General features: G+C 46.9%; 1 long non-coding RNA gene across 2 annotated transcripts; it reads right to left on the bottom strand.

The window, feature by feature from the left end:
* Nucleotides 1-3,201: 3,201 nt before the first annotated feature.
* On the bottom strand, nt 3,202-15,372 carry LOC146430301 (uncharacterized). 2 transcript variants are annotated; one of them, XR_014855323.1, is made up of 3 exons: nt 15,341-15,372; nt 7,958-8,210; nt 3,202-4,925 (listed from the first exon to the last, which is right to left on the bottom strand). It is a non-coding gene; the product is annotated as an uncharacterized LOC146430301 (long non-coding RNA). The 2 variants fall into 2 exon arrangements; XR_014855322.1 differs by lacking the exon at nt 15,341-15,372 and having other exon boundaries at nt 7,958-14,595.
* Nucleotides 15,373-21,254: the final 5,882 nt, after the last annotated feature.

Here is a 21,254-nt window from a genome sequence, read left to right as displayed (position 1 = left end):
AAACTGCTACAAAGATGTAGCGGCTTCTGGCAAAGGTGTTACTTCTTAGCAGATCAGTATTTGAGGAAGGCAGGGCTCTGCTATTTGTTGTAGTAATAGCAGGATGACTCATTAAAATATTTGACTTATTACATTCATACAAAATGATACATTCGAGTTTGCACCGAGCCAGCATCTTATCCCTGTCATCTGATTACTCTGTGTCTCTCAAGATGTTTAAAAGGCAAGGGCTCACCTCCCTCCTAGGTGAGTGAGTAAGCAGGAGTTTTACAGAGGTGGTGTTTGATGCTCAGCCCAGGCACCGTACCTAGTTTTACACAGTGCCACAAAGACTATTTTGGTTTGCCCCAAGGAACTTCCATTCTCAATTAGCCGCCCACCCGCTGTTCTGCTAGTTCCGTATGGCAGAGATCCCTGCCCATGGAGCTTCTGGTGACAACACACTAAAGAGAAGAGCACTGTTTTAAAGCTCTGATGCTTTGAGACTTTTCTCCCCATCTGTTCACTTCTGAGCAGAGGGATGGGTCTTTTGCAAGAACACAGGGCTGCTAGATCCAAGCTTTGCCTGGGGAAGCTTTCCATAGCCAGGAAGGGTTTAGCTGGAGTCTCAGAAGTTGGGTACAGATTTACTCAGGCTTCAGCTGAAAAGCTGGATAGATAATGCCATTGTCAATCCTTCAGTGGAGCAGTTTGGCCACCTGCTACTCCCTTTGGATGGAAACAAGATGTTTACTGGAGGGCTTTTCAAGAAGGGAATGTATTTTCAGGTACCCCATCTGAACAGGCTTCTCCAGAGGAGTTAACATTCTGCACCTTTTTCCTGATCAATCACAGCTAGGATTTAGATTTTTTTTTTTTTAAATATGCTTCATCATCTTTGTTAGCACTAAGTTTGTTGTAATTGCCAGAACATATCCTGTCCAGTCTGTGCTGAGATGAATTCTGAGGACTGGATGTGGAGCAGTGGCAGGATATAGACCTAAAACGCAGAAGCTTGTGCTTCCTGCAGGGAAGTGGCTGTCTATGGCAGCCCTTCCAGAGGCAATGTACACCCTCTGCAGTGGAGCAAGCACAGTGCTGATTAGCAGGTCTAGGGAAAAAATTCTATTGTGCCTTGGTTTTCAGTAAATATGCCATGAGCTACCTAGTGGTATTAGGTCTAATCATAGCCTCAAAGCTGTGGCTGGATTTATGTTGATCACTTTAAAACAAATCTCACAGATATATTTAGTAGAAGAATGTGTAAACCCCCAACCCCCAAATGGTATTATGTAACCAATACAGTATTTAAGTGCCCCCTGTGTAAACTAAGTGAAAAGCCTGCTGTTTGCTTTCTTTGCCTCTGTTGTGTATTGGTCAACCGAAGCCGGGTGCTCTGTTTGCTGTTCTGATTACTATTTTAAAAGGAAAGATCCATAGGATCATGTTATCCAGAAATTGAAAAAGACTTAAACCCCACTCACTGGGCTTAAGAGAGGGATCTGGGGCTGAGTGAGAGCCCTCTCGTGGGCTGCCCAGGGGTGTCTATTGCCAGGGGAGCTTGTGCTATTTGAAAGCACACACACATCAAGGATACAGCCCCGCACAATGTACTTTGTCTCTTTATTTTGGCATGTGCGGTGCAGCCGTTCTCAGTGGCCTCTGAAATCTCAGCCACAGGGTTCAGCTGAGCTCAGCAAAGATGGAGATGTATTAGTGTAGGGTCAAGGAGATGGTGGGAGCTAGTGGGCCAGCTGAGAACGTTGCTGCTGCTATATCTGGAGCTGATATCTGGTGGAAACGAGAGGTGGATTTCCTCTTGCTTTGAACCAAGAGGAGTTTGTAGGCTTTCCCCCTAATTTACTGTTATTGATCTGCCATCAGCTCCTTGCCCAGTTAAATCCTTTATTCAAGGTGCTGGATCTTAGGAGCACAGTGGTTTCCCATTATTGTTATAATCTTTTGCCAAAGAGAGATTCCCCCTTCTCAGTAATGCACCAAAGTGGAAGTAATTGCTCTTTTTTCTTCTTGCATTTGTCCTTTCCTGTTTCATTCACCGATTGAAAAATGGCTAAAGAGCAGCCCCCATTTCACCTCCCCTTTTCCCTGATTGACTCAGCAGCTCCTGGGACAGAGAGAGGAAAGGGGCCTCGAGGTCACAACCTTCACAATCTTCAAAGCCCCTGCCGCTTCCAGCAGCTGTCACAGCTCTCACTGACCATATCCCCAGAAGGTCAGCAAAAAAATAAACACTGGGGCCCGACAGGTCCCCTTCTCATGCAAACTGGCCATTTCCCTCCCCAGCTCCCATTCCATGCATAGATTACACATTGGAGAGACCCCCTTGGATTTGCACAGAGCTATGCAAGAGCAAAATGCCACAGAAAATAAAAGCAGAAGGGCTTCCTGGGCAGGCAGGGTGGGAAAGAGAAAAGCAGCTTCCTGAGCTCTCCATGCCCACCCACAGGCTGCTGCTGCAGCCATTTTGTGTGCGCAAAGCCTGAAGGTGAAGCTGGGGAGGGGGCTGACTTTTTCCTTGGAGAAAGACTGCAGGGAAGGATTCAGCTTTTGTATCTGCTTGTGCATGTGAGGGATGGAAGAAAGAGAGAACCCAAAAGAAATAGGAAATGAAGCATAGACTGTAAAAGCCTTTTCATCAGGATTAGATTGCATCCCTCTCCGACAGCCCGCCTGCTTTCTGCACTCACCTTCCTCTGCAAAAAGTCATGATGAAGCAGAAATAGTGCCAGGGAGAAGCACAGGTTCAAAAGGCCAGAGCGGAAAGGTCCTTTGCTAAAGGAAATACCCCTCCCCAGCTCTCTTTTATAGAAGTATCCATTTCACCATGGCCACTAATAATCAAAGGGCTATTTCCTGGCCTTCCCAGCACAGCTCCCAGATGCAAAGCACAGTTCTCATCTCCATTATTGCAAACCCTTCCCCTCCCGCCCCACACTCACTTCCCTACCCATGCTCCCCCATGGCTGAACCCAGCACTAGGGCACGACTCGAGTTTTTCAGGCTCCACAGTGAAGGAAGACGCTCGTTTCCTATTTGCGTTTTCGGCCTCTCCCCACAAGACCAAACGGGTGAGCAGCACACCGGATCGCAGGGCAAAAACTCGTCGAGGGGATTTTTATCTGCGAAAGGGCTGCCAGGGAGGCAAGAGGGGCTGCTGACCTGCAAGAAACCCCCCCAGGAAAAAAAGCAGGGACAGGGGACTTGGGGGTGACTTTATTTATTTGGTGTTGGCCGGGTACAGCAGAGGGGCTGCCCCAGGCTCCGCGGCCGCGGGGAGCGCGGCCGGGGCCGGCGGGGCGGGGAGCGGCGGCGGGCCCGGGGCAAGCGGTGCGCGGAGCCGCTCACCTTGCCCTGCCCCTGCGCGCACGCTCTCCGCCGCTGCGTGTTTAAACAAAGAAAGTTGCACAACCAAAGTCCGTCCGTCAGTGTCGTGCGTATCCCCCCCGCCCCGTTAAGGTGGCTCTCGGGGGGCGGCGGGACGTCCCGTCCTCGCACGCTGTCAGCGGCTCGTCCCCGGCTCTCGCGGCTCCCCGGCGCACTGACGCCCTTTCATTATTGCACTGCTCGCTGCGACCGTGACAGTAGTGCAACAGGGAAAGAGGGGCAGCCCGGCCGGTGGTCCCAGCGCTGGCACAGCAGCTGCGGCAGCCCCCGGCCTGCAGCCCTGCTGCCGGGCTGGGGGCACGGAGGGAGAGCCCGAGTGGGATGGGGAGATCCCGGCTTTGTCCCCGAGCTGGCCGCCTCCCATTGGAATGATGCTGGGGGTCAGCTCAGGGGGGGAGTTAAACCGAGGGCAGCGGCACAACGGGGACAACGGGCACAACGGCACGGCCCCGTCGTATGGCTCCGGGCCCTGCCCCGCACGCCGCCGGGCCGACGAGGAGAGCCCGGCCGCCCCGGGGAGACGCGCGGCAGCGGCCCCGCAGCGCCCGGGGACCGGCACGGAAAGCCCCGCGGCAGCGGCTGCTCCGCCGCGCCCTGATCCGGCCCTCAGTCCCCTCCCACCACCCCTTTCCCTGGGCCCCTGAGGTCCCGAAAGGGACCGCGGGGACCACCTGAAATGGAAGGCAGGGCCACCCACTCGGCCATCCCGGCTGCTGTCAGCCCCCAGCTGATCCTCACAAAGAGGAGAGGAGATTTAACACCCCCATCTCTGCTCCGTTCCCACGTACCTCAGAGAGCAGCTCTCGGGAAGGGCCAGAGGCAGTTCCCGGCCCCGCTGCACCGCCCAACCCTGGAATAGCCCCGGGTGCGGGCCACGGCCGGGGAGCCCGGCGGGCCGCACTCGCCGGGCAGAGGCATGAGCTTTGTTTCGCGAAGGTTATTGGGATTAGAGCCTCGGCCTCTTTGTGGTGTGCTCTGCTTCGCATCGCACTGGTTTTCGGGCTGGGATCAGGCACAGAAACAGCAAGTATGGCTATGTATCACCTCCCATCCCTTGGTGGGTGTTTACATCAGTATGTAATATGGACACCCTTCAAACGTCTCAGAACTCACACTATTTTAAAAAGGAGCCATGATGGGTTTCTCTGGTTTCAATCACTGCTTGTGTTTTAAGCACGAGGCCGTTTTGAATCCTGTGTGATAGCATCAAAAATATGCCCATTACTCACAACCTGAGTCACCAGAATAGCACGATTATTTGTCACAAATAACATCTCTGTACAATTACTCGCCTATCTAACAATGCTCAGCATTTCACAACTTTTCCCTTAACTTGGTGGGCACATGGGATTATTTTTTCCTGCTGTGGCTTTCTTCTCTCCATGAAGAATAACCCTCAAAAGAAAAGACCCTATAAGCAATATTGCACTACTACCCTGATAACAAAAGCAGAGGCAATATTGATAGGGTCTCATCCTTAAGGTTAGGAAGCTGGATAATGTGTCTTGCGGCAGGTGACTGGAGGGAGCTTCATTCCATGCCTGCAAATGGGGAAGGGGTAAAAAGTTAGAAAGCAGTGCACTGCCCCTATGGATCACAGTATCATGTGCTCCTGGGAAAGTGGGGATGCAGGAGTGGAGTAAATCTCTGACCCGCAGAATCCATGCACGGGCACTACCCCTTTCTCCCAGGACACATTTAATTCCAGTATGGATTTTATCCAGGTTTCTATACCTCAATCCCCAGTTCTCACTTTGTTCTGTGTAAATTTCTCTCTTTTATTAATAGCCTCAGTCAATTAGCTGCCTAGCTGTCAGAGGCTGGGAAGTGCTATTTATTTGATTAACTGATAGTTGTATTTTGAACCTCTTAGTAACAGGCATCAAGCCCTCAGAGAACTTCCTTTCTAGGGCTGTCCTACTTGGAGAGCCCAGTGTTTTAAATATCCCTCCCTTCATTGGAAATCACGGGATTAAGTACACACCAAAAATTAGAAAGCAAAACAGGATCTCCAGGGCTGGCTCTCCAGCACTGACTTCACATTTATGCACACAGGTTAAACAGTGTTTGGAGACGCACGCGTGTTTTGCCCTAGCTTGTTTTGTTTGGCTTTTTCTTCTCTTCCCCCTCCCCAGCACTTTTCTGTCCAAGGCTGGAAGGCACAATCTTCAGCTGGGGCTGGTTTAGTGTTGAACACACTAAAAGCCACAGAAATTATTCCCAGGGAAGGGCTGAGACACCTCCAGCTTCAGGGCTGCTTTGCCAACTAGACTCTTCCTCTGCACTCTGGCTCCCAATTAACCTGCCCCAGCGCATTTGTCACGTAGGAACACTTGAGTGTCCAGAGGAAGGGGAAGGAAATTTCATTCCCAGGCCATCCCAAACCAGGTCATGATTTTGACACGTTAAGCTTCTCTTTCCTCAGTCTGCTTTCCAGTGGATTAAACAGGAGTGTAATGAAGGGACAATCCCCTAATTCATGGATTCCTGGCTAATTTATCCATGCCACTATCTTTGCCATTAGAGGTGCCTGGCTTTTGGCATGCTGGTGTGAGGCAGCCCTGCATCCTCTTTGATGCTGCCTGACTTGCCAAAGAAAAAGGAACTGGGCAAGCTCCATTCAGTTTGGTTTTTTCTAATGCCCAATAAACAAAATCTCCAATCTGTCCCAACCCCTTCTTGTCCCCATCCTTTGTGATGTTTGTGGAAGAAAACAGGGATCTTTTTTCCACGTTATTTATTTATATTAAATCTTTGCTCACACTAATTAAAAGGCCACATTCACAGAGGTTGCTGAAAGCAGCTCAGAATTGAGTTTTATCAAACTTCTGTATTCTCATTACCTTGGCAAAACCTCAGGTTTAATCCTGCCACTGCTTCTCAACAATCCCTGCAACCTAGACATCCAGTTGGACTGAGAACATAAAAAAAGATGCAACTAGGCTCAGCCTTACCTTTCCATCTATTCCCGTCCAGTCTATTTTGTTTATTGTTTACCATGTCTTTTCCTCTCTTCAGCCTCGATGTTATCTCAAACAAGACTTAGACATAATACACACAATTTAACTTCACCAGTGGCCCAAGAGACAAACCAACTGGCAAGTTTACAGTGGAAACACACAATCTGCACATGAAGTGATGTTACTGATGCATGAATAGTGTGGGGGAAAGCTCAATTTGACGACTTCCTCACAACTTAAATACTTCAGTAGTTGCAGAAGCTACAACTGGCAGGGGAGGGTAAGGGATGTAATTAGAAACGTCAGCCACAAGTTAAGTTCCAAGCAAAGGCAATTAAGTTACTTTATGTTTCTGGATCTGTGCTGAGAGCCTAGATGTGTCTCAAAAATGTCCTTATCTCCAAGTGGTGTATTGGCACAGACCTCCCCACATGTTGCTTTTTTTTTTCTTTTTGTTTCCACAGAACAGGAAAAATAAAGACTGAATCAGCCTCCAATAGTATTCCAATAATATTCCACCTAGTTTGCAAATGATACGCAAAGCCTGGGTTGCACTATGTCCTATAGCAGGGAGACTCTCTGGAATGTATATGGGGGTTATTTTAAAATAAACGTTTAAACACGAGATTATGAAATGCATGCTATTTATACACTGTGAGGCTCAGCATCTCTAGATATGTTTAGAAACCTCTCTTGCCTTTAATCACAGTTATAGAAACTAAATGGAAATGTCACCCAGACTAGTATGGAAATAACACTTTATATGTTGCTCAATAATGGAAGTTCTTTTTTTGGCGGTGCGTGTGGGGAAATCTTACTGTAGTGGAGCCTTAGCTATGTGTTTAAGTCCCCTTTTTCTGATGTTAGGCGACAAATAGACTGAAGTGTCCTTACGATGAAGCCTTGGGATAAATAAAGTAGTGAGCTGAGCCTCTGGAGATGAGAGGCCTCTGCTTTTCGTGAGGTCAGACCCTGCCTTCCCTGGTTTAGCTTAGGGAGCCATTTCCCCTTCCCTTTGTTGCTGTTTTGTTTGTTTGTTTCTCTTGTGGTTAAAGATGCCACTCGGGGCAGGCGCGTTTTTTAAATTTTCATCTCAGTTGCAATCTCACAAAACATAGAAAGGCACAGTCCAGCCTTGTTTCCCTGGTCACAGCCAGTTCTCTAGCCTGAGGAAAGGAGACCATTTAAAAGCCATCTTGCAATTAAATACATTATATAGTCTATAATATATTTTCTGCAGCGGAATTGACACTATTACCAAAGGTCAGAGCAAACACTTTGGAAACAGCTGTAGGCTCAAAGTTGATTTAGAGTTTTCCATCCTATTTAACAATTTTATCATTGTTTTAAAACTGGGAAGTGTTGCCTTTTTAATTTTTTTTTTTAAGAGAGAGAAAATTCTTAGCATTCCAGTCCTGGCTCCTTAAGTCTATCTAGCAAGTTTGTACAAATCTGTCCAGAGAAAAAGGGGATTCTTGCTTCCATGCAAGAGTCAACTTGTCCAGGTGTGAGACTCCAGAGAGTAAAGGTTGATAATCCTCTCTGAAAACATCACTTTTCCAAGTGTGTTTCACCCACTGAGCTCAGAGATTCTGTCACCCACAGCCACTTACCAATACGTTCCCCTTCTCCTGAAATCAGGAGGGATTACACTCCAGAATGTCCTGCCATTTGATTCTTGCTTATAATATTTAGTTTGTGGGTTTCAATAACCCTTTTCTCAGCAGCAATATTTCCTCGGCTGGCAGAACCCAGATCTGCGTCAGTGAGCTCCATTAAAAGGAATGACAGAGCTCCTTAAACAGCCCAGACTTTGTAACCCCACAATACGGCTTTTCTGCATGGTGTTTACCAGCGCTCTGCTGTCTGATGGAAAAAAAAAAAAAAAAAAAAAAAAGAAAGACGACTTATGGTACTAAACGCAGGAGGAAAATAGGGCTAAATACTATCACCCTGGAAGTGCCGATCCCACTGTTGGCCCTGCATGTACAGGGCAAGTGAAGGGCCTCGTAGTTGCCTTGGCTGGGGAAGAGCACATGTGGGGCTGAGCCTGAGGTCCCCCAAATAACTCTTTCCCCCACGGCAAGGGCCAGACTCCCCTCATCACACAGCCAGCCTCCCCAAAGCGCCCATGCCTGCAGGGGCAGGGGTGTGGTTTCTCCTCGGGGCCCCAAGCCCGAGTCTCCAGAGCCGGGGCCAGCGGCACAGCACGAGGGGAAGCGGCACCTCCTGCCCCCGCCCGGCCGCCTCCCTTCCCCAAACCACCCAAGAGCGGCCAGAGCAGGAGCGACCTTAACACAGATCTAGCACTCAATGCAATGACTCAAAAAGTCCCCCTGAAAAAAAAAAAAAAAAATCCCTCTGAAAACTTAAACCATCTGATTTCACTTTCCGCTCCAATTGGTTGTGTAGCCAGGGCGCAGGTCTGGCCTCCTCCACCACACTAATACCCTATGTGTGCTGCCTCCACAGAGGAGGGGTTCTTTTAACAAGTTTATGCAACAACAGGATGGAGGCTCTGCCGGAGCCCTTCCCCCCGCAGCCCGACCTGATTCCCCGCATTCCTCCCGCGCCCTCCCCCTCCGACCCAACTGGAGACAAACTCTGGCATCTCCACACACATGCAAATGGTTTCCCTTGCACAAATACAGACTCCTGAAGGGGCCTTTGCTTCCGAATCCCCCCTCTCTCTTTTTTTTCTTTTTTTCCTTTCCTCCAGTGCTTTTTTTTTTTTTTCGCTGTTACATTCCTCAGCCAGGCAGGGTTAAAAAAAAAAAGGAAAAAGTGGGGAAGGGAGGGTTTGGAATGTGTAACCTCCATCCCAGGTCCAAATCTGCAGGGAACCCCGTGCTCTCCCCCACACCCCTGGGGCCTGCCTTGCAGAGAGCTGGCGCTCAGCAAAGGGTGTCTGTGGGCTCCATTGCCCCAGCCAGAGCCAGGAGCCCTCAGAAGGTTGTCCCTCTCCCTCTGCAAATGGGATATGGTCCTTGTCATCACACAGGCCTTTCCCTGTATCACACGCCTCAAATTCCCCCCACGCCCAGGGGAGGTTTTGAAGTGTAGTGACCATATTATTTTTAAAGACATAACTTCATACAGGAAAACAACTATGCATCTATTCCCCCTGTGATTTCTCCACCTCCAAACAAGGCAGGCTCACATGTCTGAGAGGCCATCTTACAGCCCAGCATCAGCCCCACCAAGGTTTTCACTAGCACTTATTTCCACTCGCTGATGGGCTTCACGAGCACACACACACACAGAACAAAGCACTGCCCTGCTCCAGGGTGGCTTCCAGCTCCTCGCTGGTCCACCTTCCTCCCCATCCTCCCTGGCCAGGGGCAGCAAAGGGCCCTTGGCGCTCCCACTTTGGTCACCCTTGCGCTCCTATTGATGGCGAGGGGGGAAGACACCCCCCTAGCAAAGCCCTTAGAGATTTCACTCTCACCTACCTCTTCATTAATCAAGAATTAGAAGAAAGAAGAAGGGAAAGTGCCAAAGCTAAATAGGTCTCCCCGTTCCATAACACACACAAAAATGGCAACCGTACTACAATGCAGAGATGGATGAAAAGAAAAGCTCTAGAGAAAGGGAGCCATGCCGGCTCGGGTTACCTCCACTGAGGCCTGGCAGTGCACCGCATGGGCCACCAGCACCGTGCCTCTGGTTCAGGCATGGAGGCTTAGCCTTCTCCTCTGGGTGTGAAAGGGACACAGCCTTCAGCTCTCCCCCAGAAACAGAGGGGCTGAAAAGGTGTCTTTTGTCTGCTCCCTCGTTCACTGGAGAACTGGAGCACGTTAGTGAGGATTTGGCTTCTCCTCAGCCCTCTAAAATGGGACACGCTACCCCCCTCAGGATGTGGCCCTCCATTTTCTGCCTCCCCACGGCTCGCTTACCAGCACATCCCAGCCTGGCTTGGGATGTGCTGTGCAATCTGAAAGCACTCGTTTACCTAGATTTGATTTCCAATATGACGGCTCTCCCCACCCCCACCCTTTGCTCCCAAGGTAACAGCTCAAGGCTTCAGAAAAAAAAAAAAGAGAGAGAGAGAGAGAGGAAGGTCCCATCCCCCAGCCCTCCAACCCCTTTTCTTAGCAGCTGCAAGCGAAAATACCACATCTGCCTCCAACTACACCGCGAGTGACAGTCACCAACATATTGTTATTTAAAGATCAATTCTGAATGCAGTGTTCCTGTTCCTAGGCCTACATCATCCCCGCGTCTCTCAGCCTCACTCCACGTTGCTATTGGGAAGCGCAGGGACAGATTGTATTTCAAATCCTATTGATTATTATTTAGGTATCTTGTACTATTTTTTTTAAATGAAAATGAAGGTATCAATATTCCTTTAATCTTAACAGTAATTTCTCTAAAAGTGAAATACGAAGCAACTTGAAAAATACATCAATAGGAAGCAAAAATTAAATTGTCTGTGAACACATGTGTATATATTAAAGTCACTGAATTCTATATGCAACAGTAACATCCTTAGGTTCATAAACCCCTAATTTAGAGCAGAAGCAAGAAAATATTCAAAGCTGGTCAGGATATTTTTAAAGGTGGTGATTGCTCTGAAGGAGGACAAGAGGGCTTTAAAATGTGAATAGGCCAGCTTTTTATTTTACAACTTGGACACACAAACCCAAGCTAGTGGCAGAAAGGGCAATCCATTTTGTACACTGAAGCAGTCAAAACGGGGAACAAAACCCAGAGAATTTCCATACAGACCACTCAACCCAAACACAAAATAAACAAACAAACACAAGGGTAGGGATTTTTAAAGCAATTTCTACATGGTCTTGGCATTTTAATGCTCGTTTGAGCCTTTGTGGTGGAGGGAAGAAATCAGAGTAGGGGGTTGGTTCCCTACTAAAATGCATTAAATAACTACAGAATGCCATAATGTCAGGGGCTGGGTGTGCAACAGTAACTGATCATAAAGGATGTATTAGGACTGGAACCAAATGCTTTGACAATATTATTGCACTGCTTTATTTGTGCAGACAGTAGTGCAACATTGTCAGAGCCAGCGATACCAGCAGCCACTGTCACGTTCTGCACAGCTGTCCCTGCATCCTTTTGTAAAGGACTGTTACATTACAGTGTTAACTACAATAACGTTTTTATGTTTAGCCCCAATAAAACTCTGCATGACAAAGTTTATTTGCAATCGTAATTAGACAAGGTAAAAAAAAAATAAAAAAGGAAACAACAAAAAGTTAGTTTCAAAAATGACAGAAAGAGAGAAAAAAAGGGAGAGGGATAGAAAAGAACCACTGTTAGCATGGCTTGTTAAACAAACCATTCAAGTCTTCTGTTATATGCCCAGTATATCTAGGCACGGTACGTTATAAAGGTTTTATACAATAAAATATTTTTCTACAGTACTGGAGAATAAAACAAGAAGGGACAAAATTCAGCATCCCCAAACATATGTGTTTCCATAAAACGCAAACTGGTCAGTCAATTAATCTGAACTAGACAATTTAAATAAATCACAGAAAGTGCCAACCCTTTCCTGTGCCCTCAGAAGTTTTCTTAATTGTGCTGTGATTTTATCATGGTTGACCAATACAGATGAAAAAAGCTGGGGGGTGTGGTGTACATATAGAATGGTCTTAATACACAGTGCTTTGATTTGCTATGGAAAATGTTACAGAAATTATGAGACCTGTGTACAAAAATACTTAGTGCCTGTGCTTCAATCACACATATCTGTGTGACCACTCAAAAATCACAGCATAAACACCCCAGATTATTAGAAACAAATCAACAGCATTAAATCCCTATACACATTGATAGGGACCACCTCAAACATACACAGGGGAAAGTTTCTCTAAGGGGAAAAACTATAATGAAATAATCAAAAATTTCAGTGTAGATATTATAGAGTAGGCTGTAGAAATTAGTAATTTATTACTCAGAAGCTATTGGTAAACAAAGCAGGTAATGGGATGCCTTGAAAGCTCCCAGAAATGTTTGGAGCTTATGTCTGAAATAGGATGTGTTTAAATTATTCCAGCCCATTTCTATAGACAGACACATAAAAATGTATAACCCAGAATCTCTCTCCTTATTTAAAACCACTCCCACATGTATAAAACCTTATTTCACACACGTGCATAAATACACTGGAGGAGGCATCTATTTTAGGGTTGTTTGCCCACTCTGAAGAGGGTGGGCTGCTAAAGGGGGTCATGTTTCTGCCAGCCAATGCCCTTTTAATATTGCACTGCTCATCATAATTGCCAGTAGTACAACAGAAAAAGGGCTCTGGACAACAGCATACTTCAGAGACTTTCCAAAATAAATGATAAATCAGTTAGAAACTTCTCCAAGTGATGGCTTCTGTGCATGTTTTACTCTAAAACAGATTTGTTACATTCAAAAAAAGGAGTTTCTTCAACAACCACATTGATTCAATGTCATTCTTTAAAATTAGATTTTAATATTTCACAACTGCTTCTTCAATTAACTTCAGCAAGAATTTAGATAAGCTTGCTTTAGGGACTTTTTTTCCTTATCAATAGTAAATGTACTGCATTAGAGCATGTGAAAGCAAATACCAGAACTGGGATTGTCCTGCTTGCATTTCAGCACCCCAGTATTTTACAGAAGTAGGTGTAATTAACTAAATATTAAAGACACAATGGAGGATAAGTTAATATCCTTTCTCTTGCTTTCACCTGAATCAGCTGTTAAAATAATTGGTATTTATTACATACATGCTTCTAGTACCTTCAATTATTCACTTCTAATTGCTAAGGAAGTGTTGTTATTTCACAGAGGCATCTAAACAAGCTTTCAAAACAACTGCCATCCAGCAGTGAGAGACCTTCAAAAGTCACCTACTTGCATCATGAAAACATTACTACTGTAATTTTTAGTTTTTCAAAAAGAATATATGGGTAGTAAGGAGAAAACATCAGTTAATCATTACAAATCAGACATTCCAAATAATTTTAGCAATAAGTAACATTTAAAAGTCAACTTGTTAGTCTTTAGGTTCAAACTGTTTGCCATTTGTTTCTCTTGACAATTTCAAACTTAAAGCTGGAAAATGTAACTATTTGTTAAATAAGAATCACTTGAGAAATTATAAAATTATTTTATTTCAAACAATGCAAAGAAATTCTATGCAAAGAAATCCAAACTTGAAAACAACTTTTCCTGAACTGTATAGACAAGTAAGAATCATACCAAATGCTAAAATGAATTAAACTGATTCGGTACTGGGGGAGTTTGGGCTGAGTGAGAAAATGCACTGCATGAATTCTAGTTGTCACTTTATCATAGTAGTATTAACAAAAAGCCAATTGATTTGGAAATGTCCCAACCCAATTAGACTTTTAAATTGCATCATTCTTGTTTTCTGGCTTCACTTTAATTTTTCCTCCCTTTTTTGTTTTTAACAATAATTTATCGCTAATCCAGAAACCTAGGCTGGTTTGGAGCTGTTTAAAAAAGAAAAAAAAAAAGGGAAAAAAGAAAGAAAGAGAAAGAAGGAAAGAAAAAGAGAACTAAAATAATGTGCATTAAACCTTAGGAAGTTTTTTTAATTCCAGAGCCCCAGGTCTGTGTTCGAGGGTACGAGCTTTCCTGACACAACTCAAAGACCACACACTGGAGGGAAACGGAGCGGAATTGGGGCAAAGTGCAAGAATGCCAAAGAAACACTTCGGGCTGCGCACCCTGGTTTATTGCAAAAACTCTGGACTATTTAAGCAAAGCATTACTTTTACGAGATTTAAATATTAAGCCAATATAAATACTGGCTGGAGATAGCATGTGACTTACTGCCTCGCACTTTAGGGGTTTTAGCAAAAAAAAAAAAAAAAAAAAGGAGGGACCTTCTAAAACAGGATCTTTTAGCAAAGCAATTCTACGTGGTATCGAGAGAGATAGGAGTTTTGCTACGTTTAAAAATGGGAATAGTATTTCGCAGGAGGAGCGCTGTGGCACAATGAGAGCGGGCAGCAGCCGCGAACCCTCCCGTGGAACAACCCTCGGCGAGGGCTGGGGGTGGGGAGGGAGCGCTCGGCTCCGGCGACAAGAATTTCTTTCGTGGGATCCCACTCAGTTTCTCAGGAGTGTTTGCATAGGTGAAATGTTTGAGGAGGAAGGGGGAAAAAAAAAGCTCACCACTATCTAGAGATTTCCAAGCCAGCCCGCCGGCGCTCGTCTCTCCCGGCGCTGCTCGGCGCACGGGCGATGCGCTCCGTGCCGTCCCCGCTCCCCGCTCCCCGCTCCCCGCTCCCGGCTCCCCGCTCCGCTCCCGGCGGGCACATTCCCCGCTTCTGCCGCTCCCAAGTTTTATCCTCGGCCCCGCTGCCGCCCTCGGCGGCTCCGGCCGCCCGCTGCTTTGAACACCTCGTATCGATCGCACGCCACAACGCAAACCGACCAGCCAAACTTCACTCGGGGAATCGCCACACTTACAACGCGGGAGGAAAAGGCTCCCGCACTGCCCGCTCCGCGGGAAAGCCTCTCTGGGAAGCGCACGGCGCCGCCGGGGAGCCTCCGCACGGGAGGTGGGCGAGGAGCGCCGCCGTCCAGCGGCTCCCCCTCCCCCGCCTCGCCCCGCGCTCCCCGCCGGGTCCCCCCGCCCCGCGCCCTCGCTGCCCCGGGCGGGGGGCGCAGCTCGGCCCCCGTCCCGCCGCCGCTCGCCCCGCGGGCCATTGTCAGCGCCGCGCCCCCCGGCACCCCGCGCCCCCCCGGGCCCGCGCTCCCGCCATTTCCGCCCCGGCGGGCGGATGCGGCCGCGGGCGGCGGCAGGGCCGGCGGGCCCCGGGCCCCGCGCGGTACCTGGCGGCAGGAGGGACGAGGGACGGGTCCCCGCGCCGCGGGGGGGAAAGTTGCCAAAAGAGGCGCAAAAGAGGCGGCGAGAGCGGCGCGGCTCCGCAACCCCCCGCCCGCCTCCCGCCGCCGCCGCCCCGGGCGCGCCTCGGCGCGGGTCCCTGATCGATCCGAACGTGGGCAAATCCTCCGGTACCAACCTCATGGCCTCCCCGCTCCAGCCTCCATCTTTGACTAGTTGACATTCAGCTCCTGCCTGACCAACTCCTCATTAGCATACCTCCCCCGCCATTGGCTCGGCCCTGCGCTAGTCTTTGCCACCGCCTCCGCCATTGGCTCCCGGGGAGGATGTTTAAAAATATTACCCCGCCGCCCATTGGCGCCCGGCTGGCCACGTAACTGCACGCTCTTTATTTTAACAATGAATGCACAAACACATTCTTCCATTCACAAATTTTTTTTTTTTTAGTAGTTTGCCCGCCTTTTCTCCAACTACATTTTCATTGATTTTTTGTTTCAACTGAGGGGGTCCCGGTTGTAAACAGATAAATCAAAGGCGAACAGAGGGGGGACCTGAGCAAATATTATTTTCTCTCTCTTTCTCTCTTTTGTTCGGCAGTGCTGGTGTTGGGGGAACAAAACTGATCCCCAGCCGCCCCGGATCGGAGAGGTGTGGTCGGGGGGGGGCGTGCTGCTCTGCCCAAGAGATTGCAACTATTTTGTGTTTATTTCGGTTTCAAAGCTGGACCTGCTTCCCGCAATTAGAAAAACAACCTCTGCCCGGGCAAAACAAACCGCTAAATTAGTCAAATTTAGAATAGCAATTATTGCAGTGGGTGTGGAGCGGTTGCGGGGTGGCTCGGTGGGTGCGTGCCCACGGAGGAGGCTGCTCCGCTCCCTCCCGGAGCGGCGGGCAGCGCCCTGCACTGCCACGCTCCCCTCCCGCTCCTCCCGCCGCCGCGCGTTGAGCCAAGCAGGGGATTTAATTGTGACCGACTGAAACACACCAGGTCACTTCAGTGCACTTTCATGACAAGAGCTTTTCCTTCTGTACGCGCGGTTGAGCTGAAATCAGGCGATATCAAAGTTTAAGGGCTAGGGAGGGAATGTCTCTACCATTTCTCTTGCCCTGCAAGTTGTAAAACACAGGAATCGTTGAAACATTAATCAAAAAAGACTGAAAGAGTCATTGAGAGACAGTTCCTCTCACAGGGAAAGGTCTTGGTGAGTCTCTTTTTGGAAAGGTTTCTGCCATATTGTTAACTAACTCACGACTGTGCAGATGCTTTCCCTTCCAAATACATAGTTACTCAGTTCTTCAACAACTGATTTCAACAGATGTTTGTAAAATGGAAATGTTTCCATACACCAACGAGACAAACTTAGCAGCAAACAAACTGGGCGAGCTCTGAGAAAGCAATAAACTTTCAAACACTTTTGTGGGTATAAAGGCTTCTTTTTTTTTCTTCAGCTGTATTTACTAGCATTATATTAAGTTACCTGTCTTTAAAAAAAAAGTATATTTCTTTCTAAATTGATGTATTATTTTAATTTTTAGATATCCTTCCCTTTCATTCGCTCACTACCTTCTTACCAAATCCAACCCCAAAATATAACTTGTGTCCGTGTGAACTAAAATTTTGCATTATACGTAAAGGAGGATATTAGCTATTTTTAAAAATAAACTAAACTTCCTTTGTATCTATTCTTGGGCTTGGGAGTTGGTCCTCATTTGGATATTTTCTCCATATATGTATGCATATATGTGTGTAGCCCCCCACGCACAAACACTGAACCCGAGTTGTAAATGCTGGATCTGGGTACTAATGGGTGGGGACTTGGAGCAGTGGATCTCTGGCAGTGTTTTTGGAGATGGGAGAGAAGGGCAGTGGGCTGTGAAATCACACATTCCTGTCCAATGGAGCTGAAATAATGGTATTGTTCTCTGGAAAAGAGGTTGCTTTTCTCTTCTCCATTCTTCCCCTGATCTGCAGGGACCTGATTGTGCAGTTAATCAGCAAAAAAGCGTTTGATGTAAGGCAGGGCGTGAATTCAAAAGGGCCAGGGGGGGATTCAAGAGGGATTCTTCTGTCTGTTAGAAAATGTTTTTCTGATTTCAAAATGGTAGACATTTGAAAAGCTGCACTGGTCTCTCTTCAGAGATCCGAGTTTGTAGTAGGTACCAGCACTAATTATATCGCTTCCTTTGTGGGTTTGACACTTTACTGCTTGGGAAAAAAAAAAAAAAAGTAGATATCTTGCAGCAAAAAGAAAGATGTCCTTCCTGGAGCAAAGGTGAGTCCCTCTATCCCTGCAGTTAATTCCTTCAGCTCACTATCAGTCGCCAGAGAGTCTCCTTATGCCTTGCCACACTTTAGCATTGCACGATTCAGAGTAAAATAAAGCCCGTGGGGAGCAGGTAAGAACTAAGTGGGTTTTGCAGCTCTTTTTGGTGGCTTGTGTCCTGAGCATGACATCCACCTCCCCGAATCTTTAAACACTGAGCCTTTCCTGTCCCACACATTTCTCCGTAAATCTTCCCTTGCCAGCCTTGTCTTGAATGCCAAGAATATTTGAAGCCTGTTTCTCATTTCAGTGTGGTCATTTCCCAAACTTTTTAACAAAACGCTTTCTGCCGATTTCTGCTGTTCTATCTACACAACATCCTGCTATCTTTCCAATGCACAACGTCTATACATATGTAAATATGTAAATTCATTGCTATCCCTTTAGTTAATATATCATTATAGCTACACAGGAAATGACACATCCCAGAGAAAGGCAACTGCCTTGGATGTTTGCGTGAAAAAACATGTAACTTTACAGCAAACTCCGAACGGGTTTGTCAGTTTAACTTTGAACAAACTGCAAATAAAGTTAATGAGAGGTCCCCATCGCCCACCCTCGGTCTCCAGCCCCAGATCTGTCACTGCGCCACAGCCCTTTCCACTGGCTCCCTCCTGCCCTGTGAAAGGAGGATTGCTCTGTTGTAGTGCTGGACTGATTGATTTAATTTTTGTGTTTAAGGGCTGGGGGACACTGGGGAATTCTTTGGATTTTTTTTTTTTTTGGTGGTGTTTTGCTGCAAATGTGCAGTTGTGCTCTCCTCTCCCTTTGGAAAGGAAGGCTGAGGAAAGACATTTGTTCTGCTGTTAGATTGCTTTCAAGAAGGTCTCCTTGCAACCATCCAATGCTGTAGAAGAACGGTGTTTTTATCATTTTTAAACATCAAGGAAGGGAGGGAGAAAAGCTGGTTTTTTTCCTCCAGATCTTGGGGTGTTTTTGCAGTGTAACTCAATCTGATGTCACTGGGGGTGGAGTCTCCGCTAGGTTTGCTTAAACTGGAGCTGCCTCAGTTCAAGGCCTTGTGGCTGAAAGTTCTTAAATCTGTGGCAGACAGGCATGACTATTCCTTAATGAGACCCCCGCTGCAATAACGCGTTTTTTATTTTAATCAGCTTCTTAATGCTATTAATTACAATTTCTTTCATAATACTCTCCCCATCTGCAAGGTTAATGCAGTCCCACACGAGTAGCACAGTAACACACTCCACCGTTACCGTCTGTGTGAAAACACATGTACAGACTCATATAAACCTTTCTTAATTAGGTCTTGAACATGCATATGCTTTGTGGGCGTGGGTGACAGGCAGAAACAAAGAGAAGAGAGGAGGGCAAGAAAAATTTCACAGAAGTTTCCAAAGATATTTACAGAGGCAGTTATAAATTAACTTTAAACTTCATCCTTGTGGAAGATTGCTACATATAGGAGAGATAGATTTGGGGTTTGTGTTTTGTCTTTTATTCCCAGCTCCCTAGCTGCAAACATTTACTTCTGTGGATGAAACTATAAGGTTGGATTCAAAACTAATTGATAAAACTTCATGGGAGACAGGAACAAATAGATTCATAAAATGTTCACAGGGCAGCATTGACTATTCATGTTTAAACTTAAACAGATTGGACTTTTGGTTTGCCTCAAGTTCAAAAAATCAGTACCACTCCTTCAGAGGGACTGGAAATCAAAGTCTCCTCTGAGCTCAGCTAAAATCTTAATTCTCTTCTCATTTAGCACAGCTACCTTGACTTTTCTCTTTTAACACACTAGCATGAAAAATTAAGTGGACTCCTTTATTTAAACAGTGATTTGAATTATCCTAAAACTTGCCCCTAAAATATGGGAGATTTCACCATTCCCATATTTTTACCTGAGTAGTTTACGAAAAAAGGGGGGGGGAAGAAAAAAAAAGAAAAAAAAAAGAAGAAAAAAAAAAGTTTTCTATGAATGGACTTTCATTCAGACACATGAGAAAAAAAGAGTTTAAAATTATTATATGTATGCACGTCTCTCTCCAGATATGTCTTTGTATCACTAAAATTCAATGTTTCTTTATTTTTTCCCAGATTCTTTTAGTTTTTGAACAAATGCAACTTGTTAAAGGATTTTTTAAGTGAAAAAACAAACAAACAAAAACAAAAGCACTGTTCACAACAAAAAGGCATCCCCCGAAACAATTTAGTAATTTAAAAGCTGTCAGAAACGATTTCTGAAAGTTTAAAATGTACCCAAACTCACCCCTGCCAACCACATCTTTATTTAGACGGAACAATCGTTTTAATGTGATAAAAATGCAATATTTTCTTCAGGATATTTTCCTATCTGCAGGATTGAAAACAAGAAAGGCAGAGAAATCTCGTTCCTTTCACTAAAAATAAATAATGATTTCCTAGCTAGCAGATGGCCAAAAATACCTTACATGTTTCCATAAACATATCCAATCGATAGCTTCAAAAGTGATTGAATGTAACCGAAATGCAGCCAGCCCAAAGAGCTCAGCTCTCTCCTGATCAAACCTCTACAAAGCAGGCTCTTGTGCTCGACTTGACAGTGTCCGAGAGGGAGGGGAGCGGCAATGAGAAAACCAGTCACTAAATGCGAGTTATGAATGAGGGATTGGATAAGAGGGGAAAAAAAAATAGGGGACGCAGCTAATGCAAAAATCAGTTTAATTCCGTCGGTTTTACATTGATGTGCTTTTGCCCCCGGATCCCACCGCGGCCGCGCAGCTAAGCCCATCTCCAGCCCAGAGCCCGACACACAGCCCCGCTGCAGGAAAGAGGGGCATTGTGCTCCTCAGCTCACATTTTCTTCTCCCCTCTCTTTACTCGTCCCCCATCTCTACCCCCTCCCTCTTTTGTAAATCAGAATGAGGAGGTTTTATAGTGAGTCTAATTCTCACTCCCTCCATTTCCTTCCTTTCTGCATTTTTTATCCCCCTTCCACCCCGCCCCTCCTCCGCCTGCAGCCCTGGTATTGATTAACCACTTCGCTGCTACCCCTCGGCGCTGCCTCGCTGCGGCCGCTCCGAGCTGAGCCGAGCCGAGCCGAGCCGAGCCGAGCCGAGCCGAGCCGAGCCGGGCCGGGTCGGGCCGGGCTGGGCCGGGGTATCCGAGCTCGGGCTGCTCCGGGGCGGCGGGGAGGAGGCGGCCGGGGCTGCCCCGGGGCTGCTGCCCCAGCGCCCGCAGCTGGCCCCGCGCTCCCGCCGCTCCTGCCCAGCCCTTTGAAGTCAGTGCCACTTAATGGTATTTAATGAGGCTGCCGGCAGTGCCCGGCCGGCTCCGGGCGCGGGGAAAAGTGGTCAAACCATCCGGCAGCGAGCCGAAAGAGGGGGGATTCGGCACGGGGGTGCGGCCCCCGGGACTACGGAGCCGTGGAAGGAGGAGTGTGAGGGAGCGAGGGGGAGAAACCCCGAGCACCGAAATAGTTAATGGCCCCTGGATGCATTGATTAGTATTGATGGCTTTGGTAGTTTTAATGGATTTGTTGTTTGTGGGAGGTGGGGAGCTTTTGCCTTGCTTTGAATTCTAACCCCCTGGCTGGGAGCTTGCTCCTAATTGCATGCACAGCATTCCTTCGGAGTGGGTGGTATCACCTTTTACTGCTGCTCCCTTCCACAGGGAAGGCCTGTAAAAAATCCCTTTCATGTGCCCGAAAATCAATACCCAGGGCTCTGGATGGCTGCTGTAAAAACAAAACAAAATCCTGTCCCTCCCTCACACAAAAAATTATTTTATATATTTATATATACACATATACCTATATAGGGAGAAAGA

The sequence above is a fragment of the Lichenostomus cassidix genome, chromosome 15 (assembly GCF_008360975.1).
Source record: "Lichenostomus cassidix isolate B80296 chromosome 15, HeHo_3.0, whole genome shotgun sequence".
Lineage (NCBI taxonomy): Eukaryota > Metazoa > Chordata > Aves > Passeriformes > Meliphagidae > Lichenostomus > Lichenostomus cassidix.
This window is presented reverse-complemented; position numbering and strand designations above follow the sequence as displayed.